The 24,094-nt window shown below is 47.4% G+C and overlaps 1 long non-coding RNA gene across 1 annotated transcript in view; it reads left to right on the top strand.

The window, feature by feature from the left end:
* The window catches only part of LOC144167067 (uncharacterized), a 140,542-nt gene that overhangs the window by 39,189 nt on the left and 77,259 nt on the right, over window positions 1-24,094 (top strand). Inside the window, exon 5 of the long non-coding RNA XR_013321836.1 lies at window positions 3,485-3,613. This is a non-coding gene — a long non-coding RNA (uncharacterized LOC144167067). The remainder of the gene's footprint in view (window positions 1-3,484; window positions 3,614-24,094) is intronic.

Raw genomic sequence — 24,094 nt, 5'->3', positions numbered from 1 at the left:
CGAAAGTGAGCGAGTGTGGCTTGTGCAAGACGCCATTGTTGCAAAGGCGAGTGGTTTGTATAAATGCTACAGAACTTCTACTGTATCGATTTTAGTGCCATAGCGGCGCTTATTGGGAAAGGTTGGGTGTAGCGGGAAGGATGGTGTGCTAAATACAGGGCCAATATAAGTGAACAAGGGGAATAAGAGTGGACGCGCTTAATTATGTGGTTAGTGCCACCCACAGGGCATCATCAACACTTTTGCTTATGGTGCGATGTATATCATGAAGCGCCTCTGTGTGTTTTGTAATGAGCACCTCGAGGATAAATTCTGTGTTAGAACGGTGGTTTGGATTAGTTGGTGCATACCAACTGAAATTCAAAACAGCGCAAACATACGGGACAGTAAACGACGACACATGGCGCTGACTCACTCAGCGCCGTGTGTCGTCGTTTGTTGTCCCGTCTTTTTGTGCTTTTTTGAATTGCAGTTAGTTCTAGGTTAGAAGTGCTTTGGTCTTGCCCTATGAGACGCGGTTAATGGATCGCACTAGCCGTGGAAGATCACGTACGCTTGAAGCAAACTCGCTAAGTCACTCCACTAGTTGGTCGATTCGAGAAGGAGTAGGGGAACCTTGGTAGGTGACTGCGCGTGTAATCGGCAATCCTAGCAGCAGTTTGACATGTGTTGGAGTGAGCACGTCTTGATTCAGTGGCACATGCATCTGTTGAGCAGACATTGCGGGTTGAAGTGCAGAAGATTATGATAGAGGGGACAGATTCGATCGCCGACCTCTTCTGGTGCAGGCGGTGGCAGTGGCGCGGATGAAGTGAGTGGCTTGGATGATGCAGCAGGTGATTTTGGTGGTAGTGACGGGGTGTGACAGGAGCTGCTTCTGGGCAGCGTTGGCAAAAACTTCATACCGGGTCTTACACATAATGCACACATCAGCGAAAAGGGCCTGGTGGCCTTCACAATGCAGACACCAGGGTTCACCATGCTGGTCGATGACTGTGGAGCAAATAAAGCGCCGCTGGGGATTTGCGGGACCTGTCTGAGTGCTGTGTCGGGATTGCAGACAGATTGTGCAGTGGTGGGCACGTGCCTTGGGTAAACAACACCAAACTATTCCTTTCGTAGTACACGAAAATTGGGATGTGTGTGACAGAATGTGAGAAAGGCAGAGTTGGTATTCACCGTTAGGTGGGCCGGCACGATGTCAGATTTGTAGCACTCCAAATCACGTAGACAAGGTAGGCAGGCGTGGTCGGGGGTTATTTCGTATATTGCGTCGAGGCAAGATTGCTTGGGGGGGCATGAGGTAAGAAGATACTTGATGAGTGTGTCTGGCAGGCGTGGAGTTTTGGACGATGATAGGCGGTTGACAACTTTGGTGTGATGTGTTTTAGGAACAGCAAGAAGGTCGTGATGGTTTAAGTAAGGTGAAATATCCGCGCAGGTATTATGTACCAGCAGCATGCGACCCATGTAGGTCGAACCACGGGCGGGCGGCGAGGTTCAGCTGGGGGAACTTTCCGGAGATTATCCACTCCCCAATCGGTAACGCAGCTCGATAGGGACTCGGGTCCGTAGGTAGGAGGGGTAGCACGCCTCTAGATGTCACCAGTGGCAGAAGCGAAGACACCCTGAAGATTCGACTTCACGTATCTTGCGACACGCTCATCACCAAAATTTCATTCAAGAGAGTCACGGCTCAATTTCTCGGCGCGTTTATGGACTTTCCAGCCTGGAACCACCGGGTAATTTTATGTGTGGAGTACATTAGGACCGCACAATGTCAATCCGCGTCCATACGCGCAGCATTTACACTTGCAAAAAATCACAACAGGCACCGGCAGGATTCGAGTCTGTGTCTGGTAGACCAGAAAGAGTTATTGTCAGTCGTCTTTCCCATTGGGCTACGACCATGAGTTAGTACCAGAGAGTCAAACGGCTTACTCCCTCGCCTGCAACGCTCTGGAATCGATTAAGTCCTCCCAATGTCCGTCCGCGTCCATCCGTGCGCACACCACCACCAAGTGAAAATAAAAGAGAAATTTCAGTTCATCCATGGGTTATATTTTCATTTCGGAAGTAATCAAAGTGTAACTCGCGGCTCAAACCGAAGGCGGTAGGGGTGGAAATCATATGTCACTCGGGGTGCAACTGCGATGTCATATCGAGTCCCCGTAGTCCGCACCCCCCTCGCCATCTCCTACGGAGTGGAGATGCTGCCGTTGTTCTTTATCTTAATATCATGGTTACTGTTCATGTTCGCAACCGGCAATACAAAAAGTGGATTTTGAGGGGTGATTTCACACTAACGTGTTACTGCATGTAACTTTTTCCACCTCCTCTTTTCACACAAATAATCTTTCTGTTTAGATCAGGGGCGCACGTCTGTTTGGGATGGCCTGCTACTCACGTCTAGTTTCTGTCTTCATGGGGCATATAAAATGTTTTGGAATAACAAAAGCTTAGCTGTCCGGATAACGAAGGGAGTACCTGTATTTCGAAGAGCCCTACGACTATCGGCCCAAGCCCAGCCCTATATATTGTGAGAAGCTTTACAGGTTATATTTTAGCATGTGGACAATCGCCCTTTCCTGGGTGTGCACCCTATTATCATCGCATCATCTTCATCTCGGCGGCGACAGTGTCATCGACATCGCCTTTCTTGCTGAGCCTTCCTAGCGCTGTGACCGCACGAATAAAGTCTCTCGCCTGGCGACTCCCGGAGCCTCTCAATATTTTTAAAACGCTTCTTCTGTACCCTTTTTTCTAAGAGCCCACTTGACGGGCGACATTCTTCTTTCTTTTATTATAACCGGAAGAGGCTCCGCTGCGCAGTGTGGACCTTAGAGCACGATGCCTACATGTTGTATAACCAATACAGCGCCATTTCATGCATAAGATACCGATGTGCTAAGTCGAAGCAGCGGTACAATACATAGCACACTGCAAATTCTTCATATTCCGCACAGAAGATTTGCGCGGCCGACATCAACCGGCAGAAGGGACGCACGTACCGCTCCATAGTACGAGAAGCAGAAGCCGCTGCAGGGAACAAAACCCGTTTTTGAGTTTTGCGCAGGTTACTCACTAAGGCTGCGAAGTAACGCTGGCGCTTCCACCGGCGGCAAATGCGAGCGTATCCACTTCACTCACGCTGCTATCGACAAAATGGCTGCTACATTCCCGACGGGTGGCTTTCCGTAAACAAATTTTCCCCCGCCTTAGCGATTGGATGCGCAGCTCAGAAATATTGGGTGAGGCAAACCATGCAGCAAACAGCCGCAAAAATATGCAAAATTTTCCACTGGAATTGCCTGCTTCCCAGGTTCTCGCTTCCATTCAGGCCATTTAAGCGATATCACGCTACTACATACCAATCCATCTCCATTGTGTACTGAGGGAGGCAATGTATTGTGAACAACAATGTTGCATCGGTACAAGATTCAGTCCTAATATTTACTCCAACTTGTTTCTTGTCCATACGCAGAATTGGTGCGTCGCTCGAGAGTAACTGCAGCAACACGGCAGAATAAGCTCCTCCGAGCGTATTTGCAAAAGGGGAGTTTGTTTTGTCAAGTTGCAACGAAGATGCAATTAAAGAGTTTCTTTCAAAAAAGTAAGTACTTTAAATTTAGTTCCATCAATTGTAACCACACCTAATGACCAAATTTGCAATTTGCATTGCTTATAACCCGAAATTTCCATTATACAAAAAATTCCAGTATTTGCGACCACCACAAAAATATATTTCAAACCTGGACTTGCGCATATCCCGCGAACACACACACACACACACACACACACACACACACACCCACACACACACACACACACACACACACACACACACACACACACACACACCCACACACACACACACACACACACACACACACACACACACACACACACACACACACGCACACACGCACACACGCACACACGCACACACGCACACACGCACACACACACGCGCACACGCGCACACGCACACGCACACGCACACGCACACGCACACGCACACGCACACGCACACGCACACACACACGCACACACACACACACACACACACACACACACACACACACACACACACACACACACACACACACACTTTATATATATAATAAATAAAGACTTTAATAAATAATAATAATAATAATAAATAAATAAATTTAATAATAAATAAATAAAAAATATAATAAATAAAAATATAATAAAGACTTTATATATAATAAAGGCAAAGCAAAACTGAAAGCAGTCTGATACACACCAAGAACAATAACAAAGGCCGACTCACATAGCAGCAATGGGAATTGCCTCCATAGGGATACACTTATACACCAGCCATCACCGTTGCCGTTAATTGATTTTATTGTTATTTTGGCTTTAGTAGCCACTATTTTATTTTAGATACTTTTGTTTGGCGCTCTTTGCCGCAGCTGGTTTGCGCCAAAAAACTAACCATCATCAATACACTTATATGATGTTGCTGCCACAAACATTTCGACCGCATTTTTGGTATGGCCATGCGAAAAACTGTGAGAAGGAGATGAAGAACATTCGGAAAGGCAGAGTAGAAAATAATCTGGCTGTGCCCGTGGTGCACCAACAAAAAAACGGACAGAAAAAAAGAGAGGGGCTGAATTAACAAGGTAGCTATCAAGATTGCACAACGGTATGATAACGTACGTGGGGTGGGCTCCAAGTTCTGGCACCACGGAAGCATGCAGAATTGCGGTTTCAAAAGAACGTAAATATACGCAATAGGGTATTCAGAAGTCGAGGACGCGGGTTCGGACGGATTCAGACAGGCTTACAGGAAGAGTGTATTTTGGGTGTGCCCTCCGCGGATGGGAAGAATATGTACAGTGGACAAAAGAACATTGCGCAGTAAGCCAGGAAAAAACAGGAAATAGGCTGGGTGCACAGATCACAAAGAGTTAAACAATGCAAACTGATGGGGAGAACACGGCCCACTTTCCTCAAAAAATTCGCATTCATTGTAGAGCCGTATTAGGCGAATAAACTGCTGTACTTAGAAGGAAAGTCAGAAGGAAAGTCACCTAAATTCTTTTTACGCCGGTAGACAACGCGTGGTGGCTTGGGAAATGCACTTTTTAAGCGTGCACTTTGAATTGGGATATTGTATTGTCTTCTTAATACGGTTGACACTCTTGGAGAGGAGGCTGAGTGGATTAAAACTAAACTTGTTTGCGGAATAATGTTAAGCTTTTTTCTTAAAGAGTTCGTTACGGTAATTGTTTGGCTCGCTCAATAGCGTCGTTGATGACTTCTTGCGGGAATGTTTTTTTTTCGGGAGGGTGGTCGAAGGTTTTTGACAGTTTGATTCGAAATCGACTTGGTTTGTGCACATTCTCCTTACACGGTGCACTTTACGGTATTGCTGTCTTACACTGGCGGACATGGCTACTTTGGAAGTGCAAATACTGCCGCGCGTCGGCAGGTTCTCTGTACAGTTTAGTTTGCAGCCAACCTTGGAAGTAGTAAGGGTGGCGTCCAGAAAGGTTACGCTGTGTTTCTAGTAGGAATGAGCAAGGGACATACTAGGATGTGCTAGGTTAAATGCATCAATAAAGGTGAGTAGCTACGCTTCACCGACTGCAAGATTATGGATGTATCGTGGAGATACCTTTTGTGGTACAATGGCTTCAATTTTGTAGTGTCAAGAAAGTTTGGTTTTAGGTGAGCCATAAAGATATTGGGGTAGTTGGTATTATTTAGGTTTTCATGGGCGTTCCGCTGACTTGCACGTAATGAACCCCGTAAAGATCAAAATTGATCAGTTAAACAATAAACCGAAGGCAAGTTTGAATAGCCGAAGAATTGATAGGTTTGTCGCACGAGGACTGCTCGTAGGCAAATGATACAGTGGTGATGCTATTGTCTTGGGGGATGTTAGTGTGCAGCGACACAACATCAAGGGTGACAAGGATTCAGTCATCAGGAATTTCAATTTTTTGATATCTGAGAGATAATATTTGGCATTATTATTGAAGGAGGGAAAGCTTGTGGGAATTTTGGAAGTGAGATGATTGACATAGCACCAGAGGTTTTGGTACAGTGCCATAGCCAAAAACAGATAATCTCATAGAGAAGGTAAACATTTACCGGCTACTGGCCTTAAAGGGATCAGGGAACGTGCCGTTGTTTCATTTATTGTTTCGTTTTTAACAAGCTGAGCAAGTTTATCTTTGTTTATTTGCTTATTCTTTATTAGGATCATTGGGTACTGCTTTCTGGAACGTAGGTACCAATATTTGCTCATTGGCCTTGCTAACATAGTCGGGTTTGTCAATGATTAGAATGGTACCTGCCTTATCGGCAGGTTTAATAACCATGCCGCTAGAGCTTGCGAGTTCCTCAAGGGCATTCTTTTCCTTGGTAGTCCTGTTATGGCGGAAAGAAATGTCTTTTCTGCATACTTTTTGCACATCGCGTCGGACAGCTTTGATGTACATGTCGAGGCAACTATCCCGCTGTATGAGAAGGGCCCAGTGCTTATAGCTAAGTAGGGTGCAACGGGCTTCGTCCGCCACCGGGTGATCGCAGAAGTATTCCTGTAGCCTCATGTTTCTAGCAAAATTATCTAAGTCCTTAAAATTTGAAATTCATCACAACCACCAGTAGTCGGGGAACATTTAGGCCCTTTGACAAGATGTTCATCTGAACATGGGAGAGGGTTATACTTGAAAGGTTCGTTGCATTCCCGGTAATATTTCGTTTCGTGACAGCAGACCAGGAAAAATTATTCGCATAGGTGCCTAAGTGTGCTGGTGGGAGTGCTATACTCGACGCGTTTATTACAGTTGCGGTGACATTATCGGATGTAGTGCTAGAGTGGGGGCAGCTAGTAGTACCGCAGTTTGTTACGCTGTTACGCGTGTGGGCAGTTTTAGAAATTTCATTCCAGTAAAACTTGCGGGCTTTTGTTCGGGATATGGCGGAGGGCTTCTTGAATACGCAGTTGCTTAAAAGGTTTAGCTCTCTTTTGCATAGCTCTTGACTGAGTATTTCTTCTTTTCGCAGAGAATGGAAAGTTGTTTCGCAGTTATTGAGAATTATTCAGGTAATTGCAAATATGCTTTATTTAATACTTGTTGCCGCTTTTTCAGGTAAGACAGGGGGAGTGCGGTAGTGGCAGAATCTGAGACCACCAGGACTCACCGCTTTACTCAAATACTGTGCTAGTGCGAAAACCTGTGACTCCGAACGTATGCGGTTTTCAGTGACATTTTTTTCACTTTAACAACTGCCTTGCATCTGGAAAAGAGACCGCGTGACCTGTATTTTGTGTGGTAGTCAGTTGTTACTATGCTGGTTCTTGCGAAGGCTGTATGCTCACCTGGCACACAGGGCTGCATTTTGGACCCCGGAAGGTTCGATGGATACGCGGCTCAATGTGTCCGTGGGCTCGGGGGTCGCTGACGTGGCGGAGGTCGGGCGTCGCATGCTCTTGGTGCGACACTGATTTCAAATCAAATCAAATCAAAGTTTATTTCAACATCAACATCAGGCGATACAGATGCTGAGGGCAATGAACAAAAAGCCACTAGAATGGGCTTGAAGGCGTCCACTGCCCTGTCCACTTGGCAGGAGGCATGCAAGACAACAATATTTGAAAAGCAATAAAGCAGTATGCAATTTGAAAGTACACTTAGCATGCAGAACACATCTTTGAAAAATTGCACTTGTCACAAATATACACGTCAAAGCACGGAAAAGGAAAACCGTAATTAAAAACATTTTGAACAACTGCGCTCGTCACAATACACGTCAAAACACGAAGGAAAAACAGTAATTTGGAGCATAGGCATAAAAAAAACGCGCACTGTAAAGTTTCCAGTAGCCGTGTCAAAAATACAGGTCAAACACAAAAATAAATTATGTATAACATGCGCAGGAGGCACTAGAAGATATGAAAACAAGAAAACATCGAACGGAAACGCCCGAAATAGCCTGGGGAGCTCCGTAGTACCGCCACTACCGTTTTTAGAGGGTGGGTGCGGCATGCCGCTGACGCGATGCTCGTTCTTAGGTTTCGGGGATGGGATGCTCGCGTTCTCCGGGGCGCCGTGGTTGCGGTGGATTTAGTGGGCGGGGGTGGTCGGCTGCTGGCCCGATTCTCCGCCGGGGTCTTTACACTGGAAAGTAGTGGATGCGGTAGCGGAAAGTGTCTGTCATTTGAAAAAAAGAGTCGGGACTGCAAGTTGGTTGGCGGTGCGTGCAAAGTCGCGCCACACCGGAGGACTGCAGCGCTGTTGCATAAAGCAGAGTGCGCGAATGTGGCCGTCCTGCAAAGCCACACGCTCAAAGCTAGGGTGTGAGCCATCAGCAGCAAGAACTCGGCAGGCTGGAAGATTCTCAAAGGCATGAACAATGAATCGGACAAAGCGTGAGTGGCGGCCAACTCTCGGAGAGGAGCATTGAAACGGCGTGGCTGCGCGTTGAAAACGGTAGCGGAGCGAGAGATGCCGTAGTCACGCTGGCGGCGTTAGCAAAGCGGGGAAGAATGAGACTGACGTAAAAAGTGGAAATGTTCGGCCGATATTTACGAGTGGTAGTCAGAGTGGTAGTGGTAGTCAGAGAAAGCATGTTCAGGGGAAGTGGACCTGAGATATTACTACCAACGTACAGAAAAACTATAGTGCCAGAGGCAGGGATAAAGTCGATCTGGGAGCGTGCGTCAACAATGCATGCGCCAGGCTGGGATGCAAAAGCGGGGGTTCCAGTGCCGAGCGGATCAAAGTGCTGATGCAAATGCTTAGTCTGGGAGTCCCCGATCACAATTTTTGTGGTTACGTTCTGCGGACATTTTCACATAATGCTCTTTGCTGTGGTCTTGTCAATGCTCATGGTACAAACTGATCTAAAAAATAAAACAAAACTTACATAGCCCGCAGAAGTTGTATAAAAAAAGTTGGATACGCAGCAAAAACAATAACGAAGAAGGTTTAATTACCTAGCAGCAATGGGACTTGCCTTTATCAGAGTACAGTTACACGATGTTGGTGCCACAAACACTTGGAAGGCATTTGTTATACAGCAGTGCGAAAAAGTGGCAGAAGGAGAGAAACATGTTTCCGAAAGAGAGAGTATGCAAACAGTCGGGCTATGCCGTAGCACAACAACAAAAGAACAGCAACGGAAAAAATAGAGCGGTTAAATTAACAAGGCAGCTCTCAACATTCAACAATGACATGGCAACACACGTGGTTTGGGCTGCAAGTTCAGGAACCAGCGAAGCGTGGTCAATTGCGGTTTCACAAAAAGAAATATATACAATAGGGTATTCAGTGAGTGGGGAGATAGGTACGGATGGGATTATACAGGCATAAAAGAAGTCTGTATTTTCGGTGTGCCCTCCACGGATAAAAGGAATAGATACGGATGACCAAAGAGCATTGCACACTAGCAACCGAACCGGGAAGTGGTTGGGTGCACACATCACAAAGGGTGAACTGTTGCAATGTGTGTGGGGGGAGGGGGGAGGCGGAGCGCTGTCTCCTTGTAAAGGAGAAATCACATGGTGGTGCCACCATAGGCTACTGAGGCTGCTGTACTTAGAGTGTTTGGGTGAATTCAGATGGAAAACTCAGGGCAAGGATAATTGAAGAAATTGATGAAACTTTTGAGGTTGCGAATGTTATTCGAGGAATAAGCACGTTATTCTTTCGAATATTTCATTATACGGAGCGTCACTGACCTAAACGTATAAATGAGATAAGATTCCCGGACATCTCGGTCGTGGGGTGTTTTGAAAGCGGATGCTAAAAGGGTTGCTTTAAGATGTTCAAACGCAACAAGACCAGAACCTGTTACACGTCTTGACCGAGGCAAATAAGGGCAACTTTTTGCATGAGAATGCTGAATTTTAAACAGTATTCAAAATGACCTTTCAGTGTGACCGATATATTGTTGTCTACAAATAGTCTACTTTAGAAGGTATACGACATTGCACAGTCACAGTTTTGTTGCCTTTTATATTTACGTAATTTTGTCAAGCCGTTCTGGTGGCACTTTGTGTAGTGGTCATGTGTGCGCATACCTTACAACAAGGTATATTAAAAGGGCATGCAACCAGTATTTTCCGGTCGGATGGTAACAGTTAGGAAAAAAGTGACCTATTTACTTCAGCGGTAGACAACGAGAGGTGATCCGGGTGATATACCTTACAAGCGTTCACTTTGAATTGGGATATTGTGATGTTTTCTTAGTTCGGTTGACATTCTTGGAGCGGACGCTGAGTGGGGGAAACTAAGTTTGTTTGCGGACTCACGTTCAGGGTTTTTTATAAAGATTTTGTTACGGTAATAATAGTTGCCTGACACAATAGCGTTGTCGATAACCTGTTCCGGGTTTTTTAATTCAGGACGGCGGTCTTATGTTCTCGACAGTTTGAGCCAAAATCGGCTTGATTTGTACAAATTCCCCTAAAGCGGTGGGCTTGACTGTAAGGTACTGCTGCCTTGCAGTATCTGAGGTGAGTATTTTGGAAGTGCATATACTGCCGCGTGTCCTTCGGTTTTTATTACAGTCTAGTTTAAAGCCTAAGTTGGGAAGAAGTAGCACTAACGTCCAGAAACTTTACAGTGTGTTTCGAGTACAAGTGAGCAAGGGAAATACTAGGATGTGCTACGTGAAATGCATAAATGAACGTAAGGAACTCCCCGTCACCGTGTTGCCAGGCTCGTTCCCTGATCGCTCGTTGCCTGACCACTCTCTGATGATAAGGTGGCAAATTCTACCTTCCCGGTAAGACTCACAAGGTAAACAACCCAGGTCGCCCCACTGTTTCTGGCATTGGCGCTGTTACCGTAAGCCTCTCGCGCTATGTCGATCATCTCATTTGCGACATTCCGCCCGGCCAGCTTTCCTTCCTTTATTATGGATAGTATTGATTTCCTCTCATACGTCACAAAAATTGAAAATCTTGATAACTCCCTCCTAGTCACCTTCGATGTTGCTTCACAGTACACTAACTTCCTCCATGAAGATGGCATAACCGCTGCATCACTTAACTGCAGTGGTCGTGCGGCAAACCTATCGATTCTTCTACCATATAAACCTTTCCTTGGACTTATTCTTATAACTGAATAATTTTGATTTTGACAGCGTCCATTACGTGCAAGCCAGCGGAACGTAAATCAGAACTTTAATAAGAGAAACTACGAATCCAACTACTATGACAATCAAAATTTAAACCAACTGTGCTTATAAAAGGTACATTGACGACATAATATTGTTCGGGCAGCATGGTGGCGTGGAGCTTCTGACCTTCATTATGGCATTTAAGCTAGCCCGTTCTAGTATTTTCTTTGCTCATTCGTAACCGGAACACAGTGTAAACTTTCTGGACGTCACCATTACTACTTCGCAAAGTCGGCTTCAAACAAAAGTGTATAGAAAACAGATAGACACGAGGTAGTATTTGCACTTCCAGAAGTAGCCATCTCAGACACTCTAAGACAGCAATACCTTATAGTCGAGCCCACCGTTTCCGGACAATTAGCACAAACCAAGCCAATTTTGACTCAAACTGTCAAAAAAAATAATCCGCCATCCTTAATAAAAAATACCCGGAACAAGTTATCGATAACGCTTTTGTGCGAGCCAAGTTATAAGATAGTAACGAAATCTTTAGAAGAGGAAGACCGAACGTTAATCCGCAAACAAACTTCGTTTTTAACCAGTCAGCCTTCGCTTCAAGAGTGTCAACCGTACTGTGAAAAATCACAATATCCTAACCCAAAGTGAATGCTTAAAAAGTGTAATTGCCGTACCACCAAACGTTGTGTACCGGTTGAATAAGAATTTAGGTGACTTCCTTCCTAACTCTCGTATCAGCCGACCGGAAACTGGTTGCGTGCCCCATAATATACCTCGTTATAAGGTATGGCCACGGATGACCACCACACAGCGTGCCACGAGCACGGCTTCTGAAAATTACGTAATAGCAAACCGTAACTTCAATGGTGACTACACTATTCTTATACCGGCTAGAGTGCACTATTTGTAGGCAACAATATACCGGCTAAACTGAAACGCCCTTTCAAATATTGTTCAATAATCACCGTTCTCATGCAAAATTTTGTACTTATTGTCCTATTCCAAGATGTGTGTCCGAGCCCCGTCATGCTTTTGCATACCTTACACCAGCAATCTTAGAATCTGCTTTATAGCCGGTATTCAATAGCCCGGAATGCATGCAGGCAACCAAGCGTGTGCCGCCATATCTGTGGCCAAGCGTCTGCTGCTAGGCGAGGTTGTGCGCACGGCCCGCAGATCAGGCACCCCTCTTCTCCTCCATGCAACCAACCGTGGGAGTGCGCTCACGGCCAGTCTAGAGCAGCGGCGTGCGCGCGTTGGTAGCGGAACTTTACGTCGAGACGGGGCTGAATTATTCTGGCCACCGCCGCCCCCGCTGCGAAGGCCGTATAAACACAGCGCGCGCCGCCGCTCTAGGCCGGCCGTGGTGCGCGGTCACTCGTTACGTCGGGCTCCGCGGGATGGCGTTACTTGCCCATCCGAAGTACGACTGTGAAACACACGACTGTTTCACGATACAAGCTCTACCTCACCGAACGCACAGTATTCCCTCGAGTTCAATGTGAGTGCGAATAATAATATCTCTGCTGACGCCACCGTTTAGACTCGGATTGTAACGGAGCAGATGACACACGCCGGTGTTTTTTTTTCTTCGGTGTGCGCGCGCATTGGCCCGAGCCGCGCCGGTTCCTTGGTGCATCGGCCCTGTCTGTGGCGTTTTCTAGTGTTGCCAGGCAAAGAAACTGACCGCTAAACTTTTCAACGAATAATACCACTAATGGGAGTTTCGGGAATTGTTTGTCATTTATAAATTTAGGGAGCGACGCGTGGTTCTAATCAAAGTTACATAAAAATCAACGTGCTTATCTATCGATTAAAATTTTCTACCTGATAATTTTTATCATGTTGTTCATGAACCCTACCCATGAGTGTCCTATCAGAATTCGCACAAACTGTCCAAGTAAATCACCTTTGTTAGCTTAACGCTGCTCAACAATGCGATTTTTCCTTTGGAAGTAGGCCGCGTTCCCCCCACCACTTTTCAACCTCCCACCAATTTGTAATCTGCGGACCCTATCTGTTTCGTCTTCGGTTGCTAGGCCACTCTGCAATGCACTTTTGTGCGCAGTATCTATTTTTTCCATTAGCATTAGCCACACGGAAAATATAGTCTTCCTTTATGCTTTTATGAATCCGCCTGAACCCGTCTCCACACTCACTCAATACCCTATTGTGTATATTTTCCTTCTTTTTAAAACTGCAATTGTCCACGCTTCCCTGGAGTCTCATCTAGCAGCCCACGCGACGTGCATTGCCATGTCGTTGTGCAATATTGAGAGTTGCCTTGGTAATTCAACCCCTCCCTTTTTTCCCTTCCGTGTTTGTTTTTGTTGTTGTTGTTGTTGTTGTACCTCGGGCATACCTCGACTGTTTGCATACTCTCCCTTTCCGAAATACCTTCGCCTCCTGCTCACAGTTTTATGCATAGCTATATATGAAATTCCTTCCAAATATTTGTGGCAGCAACGTCATGTCACCGTAGTCTGGTGAAGGCAAGTCCCATTGCCACTACGTGAGTAAACATTCTTTGTTGTTGTTCTCGCTGTGTATCCGACTTGTTTATTATATATTGAGGCAGAAAATCAGAGATGCAGACCGAAGGCAGGGCGGCGTTTTTTCCGGCGGTCTTTACCAAGCTGCCCACATAACCGATGAAATCCGATGATGATTATGGTAATGCAAGGCCAGGGATATGATGATGACAACAAACGATGCGTGGGATGAGATGATGCTGATGATATTGTTTGGACGCAATATAAAGAAGGCCCACTCAAGCAGTCACTGTAAAAACAGCGCTCACACTAGTTTCACCGGCAGCTGAATTGGCCATGCTGGCCGTCAAAGGGAGGATGACCTGCGCCGAAAGGGATTTATGCGAAACATGGACTGATTGGACGCCAGGGCACCGTCGGTCAGTGACGCCACAAGTGGGAGCAACGACGTAGCTGACGGGAGAGGTTCGCTGTAGCACGGTGTTCGGACCCATAAAGCGCGGCATAAACTTTTCACAGAGTCCTGGTGCGAGGAGCGGCGTCAAAAGCAGTCCCTCATCCCCAGGGTTGCATGTAACTTCCCGGACGTCTGCGTCATAGCGAGGCTTGCGGTCTTTTTCGCAGGACTCGGTGTTCAATCGTGCGAGGTTCCGGCACTGCGCTAGCCGAGGACCAAATTTAGCAGTAATGCTGCCTGTGGTATCCAGGGGACAGGAAATAAAGATGAGTCTATATTACACGGTTGGTGGCCGCCGTAAACGAGAAATCATATCGGAAAGGATACAATGAAGCTGTTCTGTTGGCTCATTTCTCTGTGGATAATAGGTCGGCTTGGTTTTGTGGGAAGTACCAGCATCCTGAAGAAATTCCTCAAGAACTGCTGACAGAAAAGTTCGGCCACGATCACCTAAAAGAGTACGACGTGGTCCATGTCGTAATTAAATGGCGTGCAGGAAGAAATTTGTGACCTCAGAAGCGCAGCCGGTCCGCAGAGGGGCCGTTTGTGCATACCGCGGCAAGTGATCGACAGCGGTCACAGTCTACCGACGACCAGTCGCAGAGAAAGGTAAAGGTCCATACTAACGATGCCTACAACTTCGAATGGGGCAGAGTGACAAGGCAGCTAGTGTAGCATACCGATAGTGGCTGAGGTCATGTGTTTACGAGGCTGCATGAAGGGCAGGACGCAACATATCTAGCGACGCTTGAGGAAAGGCCTGGCAGAAAGCATCTGCTTTTGATGCGGTCGTACGTCTTGTGGGAAGCAAGACGGCCAGCTGTGGCGTAATCGTCAAAAACTTCCAGGATGTAGGCTTGAAGACCGCCAGGGGCGACTGTAACCCATCGGTCTCCGGTAGGGTGGTAATTGTGGCGGTAAAGAACTACACCATTGAAAAGGTGAGAGTTGCTTATTTGGCGGCGCGTTCGGCTCTTAGTTAGACACGTCAAACTGTCGAGAAGGTCCAGTAGTCGTCGGCAGTACGGGTAGGCTTGCTGGAGAGAAAGATGGTTTGGTAGGATATCTTGACCGGCACTTTACGAAGGGGCAGTAGTGGGCCACGCCAGCGAAGTTATAGAAGGCGATTAGTTTCTTTAGGTCGATGGCTGTAGCCAGTGCGCGATGGGCTGCGGGCAACGGGCAAGATCGTCGGCATCGTTGTGCTTTCTTCCTGACTTGTAAGTCACAGTGAAGTCATATTCCTGTAGATGGAGTATCCAGCGGCCAAGATGCCCTGATAGGTTGTTGAGGGAGGACAAAAAACAAAGGGCGTGATGGTCTGTTACCACTGAGAAATAGCAGAAATTCAAATAGGGACGAAATTTTTGCACAGTCCAGACATCGGCTAGGCTCTCTTTTTCAGCTATGCTGTAGTTCTTCTCATGGGAGTCAAAGTGCGGATTGCATAGTGCATAGTCAGCCACTCGCTCCGATGAGGCATCCGCACACTGAAGAAGGACAGCACCAAGACCGTCTCCACTGGCATCGATGTGAAGAATACTGGGTGCCGACTCATGGAAGTGGTAGAGCACTGGCCAAGAAGTGAAAGCTTGTTTCAGGGTTTGGAAAACTTTTTCGCTGTCTTCGGTCCATACGAATGGAGTTCCAGTTGTGAGTAATTTGTTAGAGGGGGAGGCCATTGCGGCAAAATGTCGAAAGGAGCGATGGAAATAGGAAGCCAAGCCCAGGAAACTCCTTAGCTGTTGCTGATGAACAGGCCGGGAAAACTTTAGAACCGCATTGATCTTGTCTGGATCTGGACGTATACCTTCCTTACTTACAACGTGGCCCAAGACTGATTGACGTACTGGCAAAGCGAAATTTCGTGGTGTTCAGTTGTAAACAAGCTTCGCACACGCAGGTAAGGACTTCACGCAGACGTTGAAGGTATTCAGCGAAAGTGGACAAAAAAATGACATCATCTAGATAACATAGGGAAGTCTTGAACTGCAAGCCACGCAGTACAGTATCGATCATGCGCTCAAAGGTGGCCGGAGCGTTGCATATTCTAAACGGCATCACGTTGAACTCGTATAGTCCGCCCGGTGGAATGCAGGCTTTTTCTTTTCGTTATCGGCTTCGGCAATGTAAATCTGCCAATATCCTGACCGAAGATCGGGACTGGAGAAATATTCTGCGGCGTGTAGCCTGTCGAAAGTGTCGTCAATTCCTGGCATAGGATAGACGTCTTTCCGGGTTATTTTGTAAGGTGCCCGGCAGTCCACGCTCCCAAATTTATTTATCTCTTATATTATGCCCAGGAAGGGGGGGGGGGGTGTCCTGAACGGATGAAGGAAGAAGAGCCGCAATGTCGGATAGGTAATTACCCAGTGGAACCTTCCTTGTTACTCTTGACGTTGCCGCATTGTATACAAACATCCCTTCCTTCGAAGGGATCGAAGAGCTACTTCAAAAGCTTTATCAGAGAACGCGCACCAACCTGCTCCAGAAGTGTATATAACTTTGTTAAAACCAGTTTTAACTCTCAAATATTTTGAATTTGACTCGTCTTACTTTTTGCAAGCTTTTGAAACCAGCATGGTTACCCAATTCGCGCCGACCTATACCAATATTTTCATGGGGCAACCTCAAGCCACCCTATTAAGCTCTTTTCCGCATAAACCTCAGGTATACTTCCGCTATATAGAAGACATCTTCTTTATTTGGGAACACGGTCACGGCACTCTACAAACATTTATATCTCGTCTCAATTGCTTGCTTCCGACTATGAAATTATCCTGCCAGTATTCTGAAAAAGAAGCGAACTTCCTGGATTCTACCATCATTCTAGACAACGGAAAATAAAACCACGCTTTTTAGAAAACCAACAGGCAGGCAGCAGTACCTAGATTATAATAGCCATCACCCGAGACACTGCAAGCAAGGGATCTTTGTAGGACAAGCCACCAGGCTTAGAAGAGTATGCAGTGATGACAGTGACTACGCAAATCATCTAGACAAACTAAAAGTCCACCTTTATGAAAAGTAACCACCCCAAAAGGTCGCTCGATGAGGCGCACCAACGTGCATCTAATCTCAAAAGGGATGACATGCTCAACAAAGAGCGACAATACTTAAGCGCCAGGCCGCCTGCCCTAATAACTAAATTTTCAAACGCCCTCCCAAACGTGAACAATATACTACGGATATACTACTCCATTTTAGCCAGTAACGACCGACTTAAAAAGACCTTCCCGAAGCACGTTGGCTTACCTATCGGAGAAACAAGAATCTAAAAAAATATTTTTGTACATGCTAAAACAGGGCCTTCAAAGCAACCAGTCATAGCCTGCTGCTCCCGTCCCAGATGCTAGACTTGCAGGCACCTGGAGACAGACTGCATTGTAAAAAGCACAGTCAGTAATTATGTCCGCAAGAATAATTCAAGTTTTACGTGCACTTCATTCAACATTGTGTATATGTTGGAAGGCTCAATGCGCCACAAACATTATATAGGCGACACGAGTCAACCTATGAGCCTACGTCTTAACGGTAACCGGGCAGATACTCTAAACAAATCCTCTATAGCTGTAGCCCAGCATTTTAACCAACCCAGCCACAGTTCGACGAAGCGGGCCACTCACGGATAATTGTTTGGTTTGACCACCTGACAAGGTATGCTGAAACCACTACACTGTCCACGTTCATGTCTCATGGCGTAGCCACTTTTCTATTACGTCTCTGTCCTTCGGCTCGGGGCGCCTCGGGAGCTCGTGAGTGATCGAGGATGGGTCTTCTTATCGGAAGACGTGAAAGCACGCCTTGCCGATTGTCACGTGGTTCATCATACCAGCTCATCATACTACCCGCAGACGAATTGGCTCACAGAACTATTTAACCGCACCCTGGCCGACATGCTTTCTATATATTTGTCATCAGACCACTTTAGTTGGGACCTCATGCTCCCGGTTATAACGTAGCCGTACAATACGGCTACGCAGGCGAAGATTGGAATTTTCCTTGGTTTTCTTCTTTACGGACGTGAACCAACATGCGCCCGTGATACCACACCCCCTTCCAACCGTGATGCCACAGAGTACACACCGGATTCACAAATGGGGCAGCACGCCAAAGAATGTCAACAACTTTCCCCTCCTACAACTGCTCACCAACAGCACCAGAAGCATCGTCGTGGTGTCTCCACCCTAAGACATCTGATCCTGGTTCGCATTGTGGCTTTGGGTGCCCTGCACAACACCCGCTCTCTCCGAAAAATTGGTAGCCAATTATCAAGGTCCATACAAAGCGATCGCCCGCACCTCGCCAGTGAACTACTTTGTCAGTCAGTCACTCCGTCCTCCGAGATTTTCCGCCGTGCCGTGAAAAATACCACGTTGACAGACTCGAACCTTTCGACGGCCCGCTGGTGTCGACATCACCCTAACTCACCAGGTTGGCTCCTTTTGCAGCGCGGCGATTGTAGCGAGGTTAATGAAAGGACGCGACAGGCCATCAAGCCATTGGGGTGTGCACCTCACCAGTATAGACGATGAAGGCTTATGTCCAACCAACAAAAGGGTATATCCGCAAAGAGGTGTCCGGGAAGAAAATGACCCCCAAGAGATGCATGCGCCAGAAAACTAGCTTGGTGATCTTAACGCTCGGACCTGCGTTCCCATCGGCTCCGCCTTGCGTATAAACTACCCGAACCGGCTAGGGGTGCGTCGACTGTCTTCATTACAATATATTTTGCGGCGAACCATGTATGGATAAGTTCATTTATTGTTTGTTTTTATTGCCCGTCCACGTCAGAGTCTGTTATCCGCGTTCCAAGCGAAGCGCGTCTTCCATTCTTAATTGTTATAACGCGCGGGCTATATCATTCAGATATGCAGACTGCTCCGCCCTAACATCACTAGCTCAGAATAAACTTCGTTTATCTGCAATGTTCTGGGCGTAAATCGACGGTTCCAGAAACATTTGCGCCGTCTTTTACTTCGTGCAATATAGATATATATATATATATATCTATATATATATATATATATATATATATATATATATATATATTGTAAGGGGGATTATAGCTGGGGACCGGCAAGACGCTTGGAAAGAGGCAGAGACCAGAGACGGGTAAGGCAGCGCAGACCGATGTCTCGGTACGTTCTCTTAGAGCGAGCCACACGATGCTGACCGTGCCTCTTCTTCTCTCGCGTAGCACCTTGCACCTGCCATCATCATGCGGCCCATAGTAGTCCTTCCTCCGGTACATACCCCGTCGGTTGTACAGGGGAGATTGGCGCACACTAACCGCAAGGTATGTCGTCGTGTCGGAGACTACTATCTCCATTACAATATATATAATATATATAATATAATATATATATAATATATATATATACATACATATATATATATATATATATATATATCTATATATATATATATATATATATATATAGCGAATCAGAATAGGAAATGAGGGGCTCGTTGAAAATAACACAGAAATAAGGGTTGGCAGTCGAGAAAACCTCGGAAAGCAAAGGGGAGGATGTGGTAGATCATTGAAACAGATTAGGAATTTGGAAAGAAAGAAAGAAAGTGAAGAAAAAATGCCCGCCAGGTGGGATCCGAACCCACGACCTCCAGAATACCGGTCTGGTGCGATAACCACTACGCTACCGGCGGGGCGATTTTCCCATTCACTTTCTGGGGTATTTATGTTACGTATGTTTGTTTCCTGTGCTTGGGGCTGGTAGCCAGCGCCATTCGGACTAATCGGGGTGAAGGGGACCTTCTTTTTAACCCCCGGGTCGTGACTCGAGTGTCTACGACATGTCCAGAGTGGTCGACCAGCTTTGAACCCTCTTAAGCTCCCTTTGGCAACAAGACTGCCAGAACAGAGGCCCTCGCTATGCATGTAGCGAATCAGAATAGGAAATGAGGGGCTCGTTGAAAATAACACAGAAATAAGGGTTGGCAGTCGAGAAAACCTCGGAAAGCAAAGGGGAGGATGTGGTAGATCATTGAAACAGATTAAGAATTTGGAAAGAAAGAAAGAAAGTGAAGAAAAAATGCCCGCCAGGTGGGATCCGAACCCACGACCTCCACCAGACCGGTATTCTGGAGGTCGTGGGTTCGGATCCCACCTGGCGGGCATTTTTTCTTCACTTTCTTTCTTTCTTTCCAAATTCTTAATCTGTTTCAATGATCTACCACATCCTCCCCTTTGCTTTCCGAGGTTTTCTCGACTGCCAACCCTTATTTCTGTGTTATATATATATATATATATATATATATATATATATATATATATATATATATATATATATATATATAATTGGTAAGGCATTCGACATGTAATCGAAAGGCGTGGGTTCGTTCCCCACTCTGGGCGCGTGTTTTTCTTTCTTTCTTTCTTCTGTATATTAAAAAAAATGTTTACTTCATTAACCGTAGTGAAAAAGAAAAGAGCCTAACCACACCCCTATGCCCCCTTTGGCGTTGTAGACTGCTGACCTATCTTTCTGTATTTCCTCAACGAGCCCCTCATTTCCTTACTATATATATATATATATATATATATATATATATATATATATTGAAAGGGGGTTTATTGGCTGGTAGATGCAGACGGTCGCAGAGGTCCCGAACCACAGAGAGCGAGAGAGCCGACCAACGGTCACACCCGGTCAAGCCGCGCAGACCGAGCTTCTTCTTCGTTCACAGGAGCGGCTGGTTGGCTGCTAGCAACATGGCGATGATCGATGGCACATAGCCATTACAAGGAATTGTCCGCAGTTCCTAATTATTGCAGCGCGCGTTACCTCATTACAACTACCCCCCGGGGAATAAAGCGCCATCCTGGCGTGTCACGGGGAGCACGACCCTAGGGGGTCATAATACGGCTTCAAACGCTGGACATGAACAGTCTCCTTCCCGCGGCGACGGAGGTCTGTGGAAGGTGTCATGGGCTCTACGACGTAGTTCACTGGTGACGTCCGTTCGAGGACACGGTAGGGTCCGTGAAACCGAGAAAGAAGCTTGGTACACAATCCTGGTGTGGTGGAGGGAATCCACAGCCAGACCAGAGATCCTGGAGTATACGTCGGGTGGGTAGCTGTGTCGTCGTGCCGAGATTTGTGATGCAACTGATCTTCAGTCGTAAAAGACCTTGCAAGCTGGTGGCATTCTTCCGCGTAATTGGCAGCTTCAGAAGCTGGGGAGCACTCGGAGCGATCCGGTCGGTAGGGGAGAACCGTATCGAGGGTACATGACGGCTCACGACCATACAGGAGGAAGAAGGGCGAGAAACCTGTTGTGGCCTGAATGGCTGTATTGTACGCATAGGTCACGTATGGCAGCACAAGGTCCCAGTCGTCGTGATCCGCTGAGATGTACATCGACAGCATGTCGCCGAGGGTGCGGTTGAAGCGCTCAGTGAGGCCGTTTGTCTGTGGATGGTACGCTGTACTTGTTCGATGGACAACACGGCACTCAGCGAGGAGGGCACGAATGACGTCTGACACAAACACACGTCCCCTGTCGCTGAGGAGCTCACGAGGCGCCCCATGCCGCAGAAGGAAGCGCCGTATGATAAAAGAGGAGACGTCTCGTGCTGTGGCGGCAGGCAGAGCCGCAGTTTTGGCATAGCGCGTCAGGTGATCGACGGCGACGATAACCCATCGGTTGCCGGAGACTGTGTTGGGCAAAGGTTCATACAGGTCTATACCAACACGGTAAAATGGTTTCTCCGGGCAAGGAAGCGGCTGCAGTGGACCCACCGAGCTGGAAGGCGAAGACTTGCGACGCTGGCAAGTAGTGCATGACCTAACGTACTTGCGCACAAAGGTGTACATGCCACGCCAGTAATAGCGGAGACGGACACGGTGGTATGTTTTTAACAAGCCAGCGTGGGCACACGTTCGGTCGGCATGAAGCGATGCGCAAATGTCGGTGCGAAGGTGCCGAGGAATTACGAGCAGCCACTTCCGCCCTTCGTTGAGGTAATTCCGCCGGTAGAGCAACCCGTCACGAAGCATGAAATGCATAGCTTGTCTGCGCAGGGCCCGAGGTTGTTCAGTACGGGAGACGTCCGAGGGCAAGGAGATGAGCGAAGCAATCCATGGGTCCTTGTGCGTGGTTCAGAGGGCATGTCAGTGCGAGAGAGAGGGGACACAACAGCGTCGTCAGGCAGGATGCAGGCATTCTCTGGTGACACTGGAGAACGGGATAAGGCATCAGCGTCGGAATGTTTGCGGCCAGACGGATATATGACACGTATGTCGTACTCTTGTAGCCGTAAAGCCAGGCGAGCTAGCCGTCCAGACGGAACTTTTAGTGTGAACAACCGGAAGAGCGAATGATGGTCTGTGACGACGTCGAAAGGGAGGCCGTACAAGTAAGGTCGGAACTTATCTAGTGCCCAAACTATGGCCAAACACTCTTTCTTCGTGACGGAGTAGTTTGCCTCAGCCTTTGTAAGGGTAGGGCTAGCTAGGCGACAACGTACTCGTCAAAGCCCGATTTTCGCTGAGCAAGCACAGCCCCAAGACCAACGCCGCTGGCATCAGTGTGAACCTGAGTGGGGGCGTTCGGGTCGAAATGCCGCATGACGGGTGGCGACGAAAGAAGCTTCCGCAATGTCGCGAACGCGTTTTCACAAGCAGGGGACCACGAAGTGAGCTCTTTAGAGGTACCGGACAGAAGCTGCGTCAATGGTGCAACGATGGTCGCAAAGTTGCGGACGAAGCGCCTGAAGTAAGAACACAGTCCGAGGAAGCTCCTGAGGGCCTTCGTAGATGTCGGCTTCGGGAACTCCGCAACTGCCTTCAGCTTAGACGTGTTGGGTAGAACTCCATCCTTCGAAACGACGTGTCCCAAAATAGTGAGCTGGCGAGCGGCGAAGCGACATTTCTTGAGGTTGAGCTGCAGCTTTGCGTCGGCAAGACAAGTTAAAACTGGTTCTAATCGGCGTAAATGTGTCTCGAAATCCGGAGAAACAACGACGATGTCGTCAAGGTAGCACAGGCATGCTTTCCATTTTAGTTTGCGCAAAATGCTGTCCATCATGCGCTCGAAAGTGGCAGGCGCATTACAAAGGCCGAACGGCATCACATTAAACTCATACAGGCCGTCAGGTGTTATGAAAGCCGTCTTTGCGCGATCAGCCTCGGCCATAGGTACCTGCCAGTACCCGGAGCACAAGTCGAGCGACGAGAAATATTCGGCATCCTGCAGAAAGTCGACGGCGTCATCTATACGCGGGAGAGGGTAGACATCCTTTCCACTTATCTTATTGAGGCGCCGATAGTCGACGCAAAAGCGTATCGAACCGTCCTTCTTGGTCACAAGGACTACGGGAGACGCCCAAGGACTGTTGGAGGGCCTAATGACGCCTCGCTCAAGCATGTCATCCACGTTTTCATCGATCGTACGTCGTTCTTTGTGGGAAAGGCGATAAGGTCGTTGTCGTAGTGGCGGGTGCGAGCCAGTGTCAATCGTGTGTTCGACTGTTGATGTTTCACTTAGCGGAGCTTTCAAGCAGTCAAAAGACAAGCGAAACCGATGGAGGAGGGCCAGCAGTTGATCTCGTTGTGTGGGCGTGAGATCTCCATCGATAGACTGATTGATAACGTTGGATGGTAAAACCTCTGCTTCGGATGTAGCACTCAATTCTGCGACATGAGTGATAATGGGAGTATCGTCAGGAACATCGATGACAGCACTTGGCTCGACAGGCTAAATCCACCCGATAGTCTCGCCCTGTAGCAGCGAAATTTCATCCGAGGACCAGTTACTAACAATCACGCGGCTCGTACCAGCATGGGTCGTTAACAGAGCGGACGGCAGCGGAAGACGTCTCCGTCGGATGAAGAGGTCGGACGGCGTAAAAAGCACGATTGTGTCAGCAGTGCACGCACAGCGCAGGGGCACGGAAACCGAGCAGTGCGGCGAAATTTTTGCATCTTCGCTCACGACCAATTTAGAAGCGGTTGCCTCATTATGGTGCGGGTCGCAATCTGGTGCAAATTCA

This window comes from Haemaphysalis longicornis, unplaced genomic scaffold (assembly GCF_048455015.1).
Source record: "Haemaphysalis longicornis isolate Haplotype H1 unplaced genomic scaffold, Haemaphysalis longicornis Haplotype H1 scaffold_2, whole genome shotgun sequence".
Taxonomy (NCBI): Eukaryota; Metazoa; Arthropoda; class Arachnida; order Ixodida; family Ixodidae; genus Haemaphysalis; species Haemaphysalis longicornis.
The sequence above is the reverse complement of the archived record's forward strand: the minus strand, read 5'-3'. Positions and strand labels throughout refer to the sequence as shown.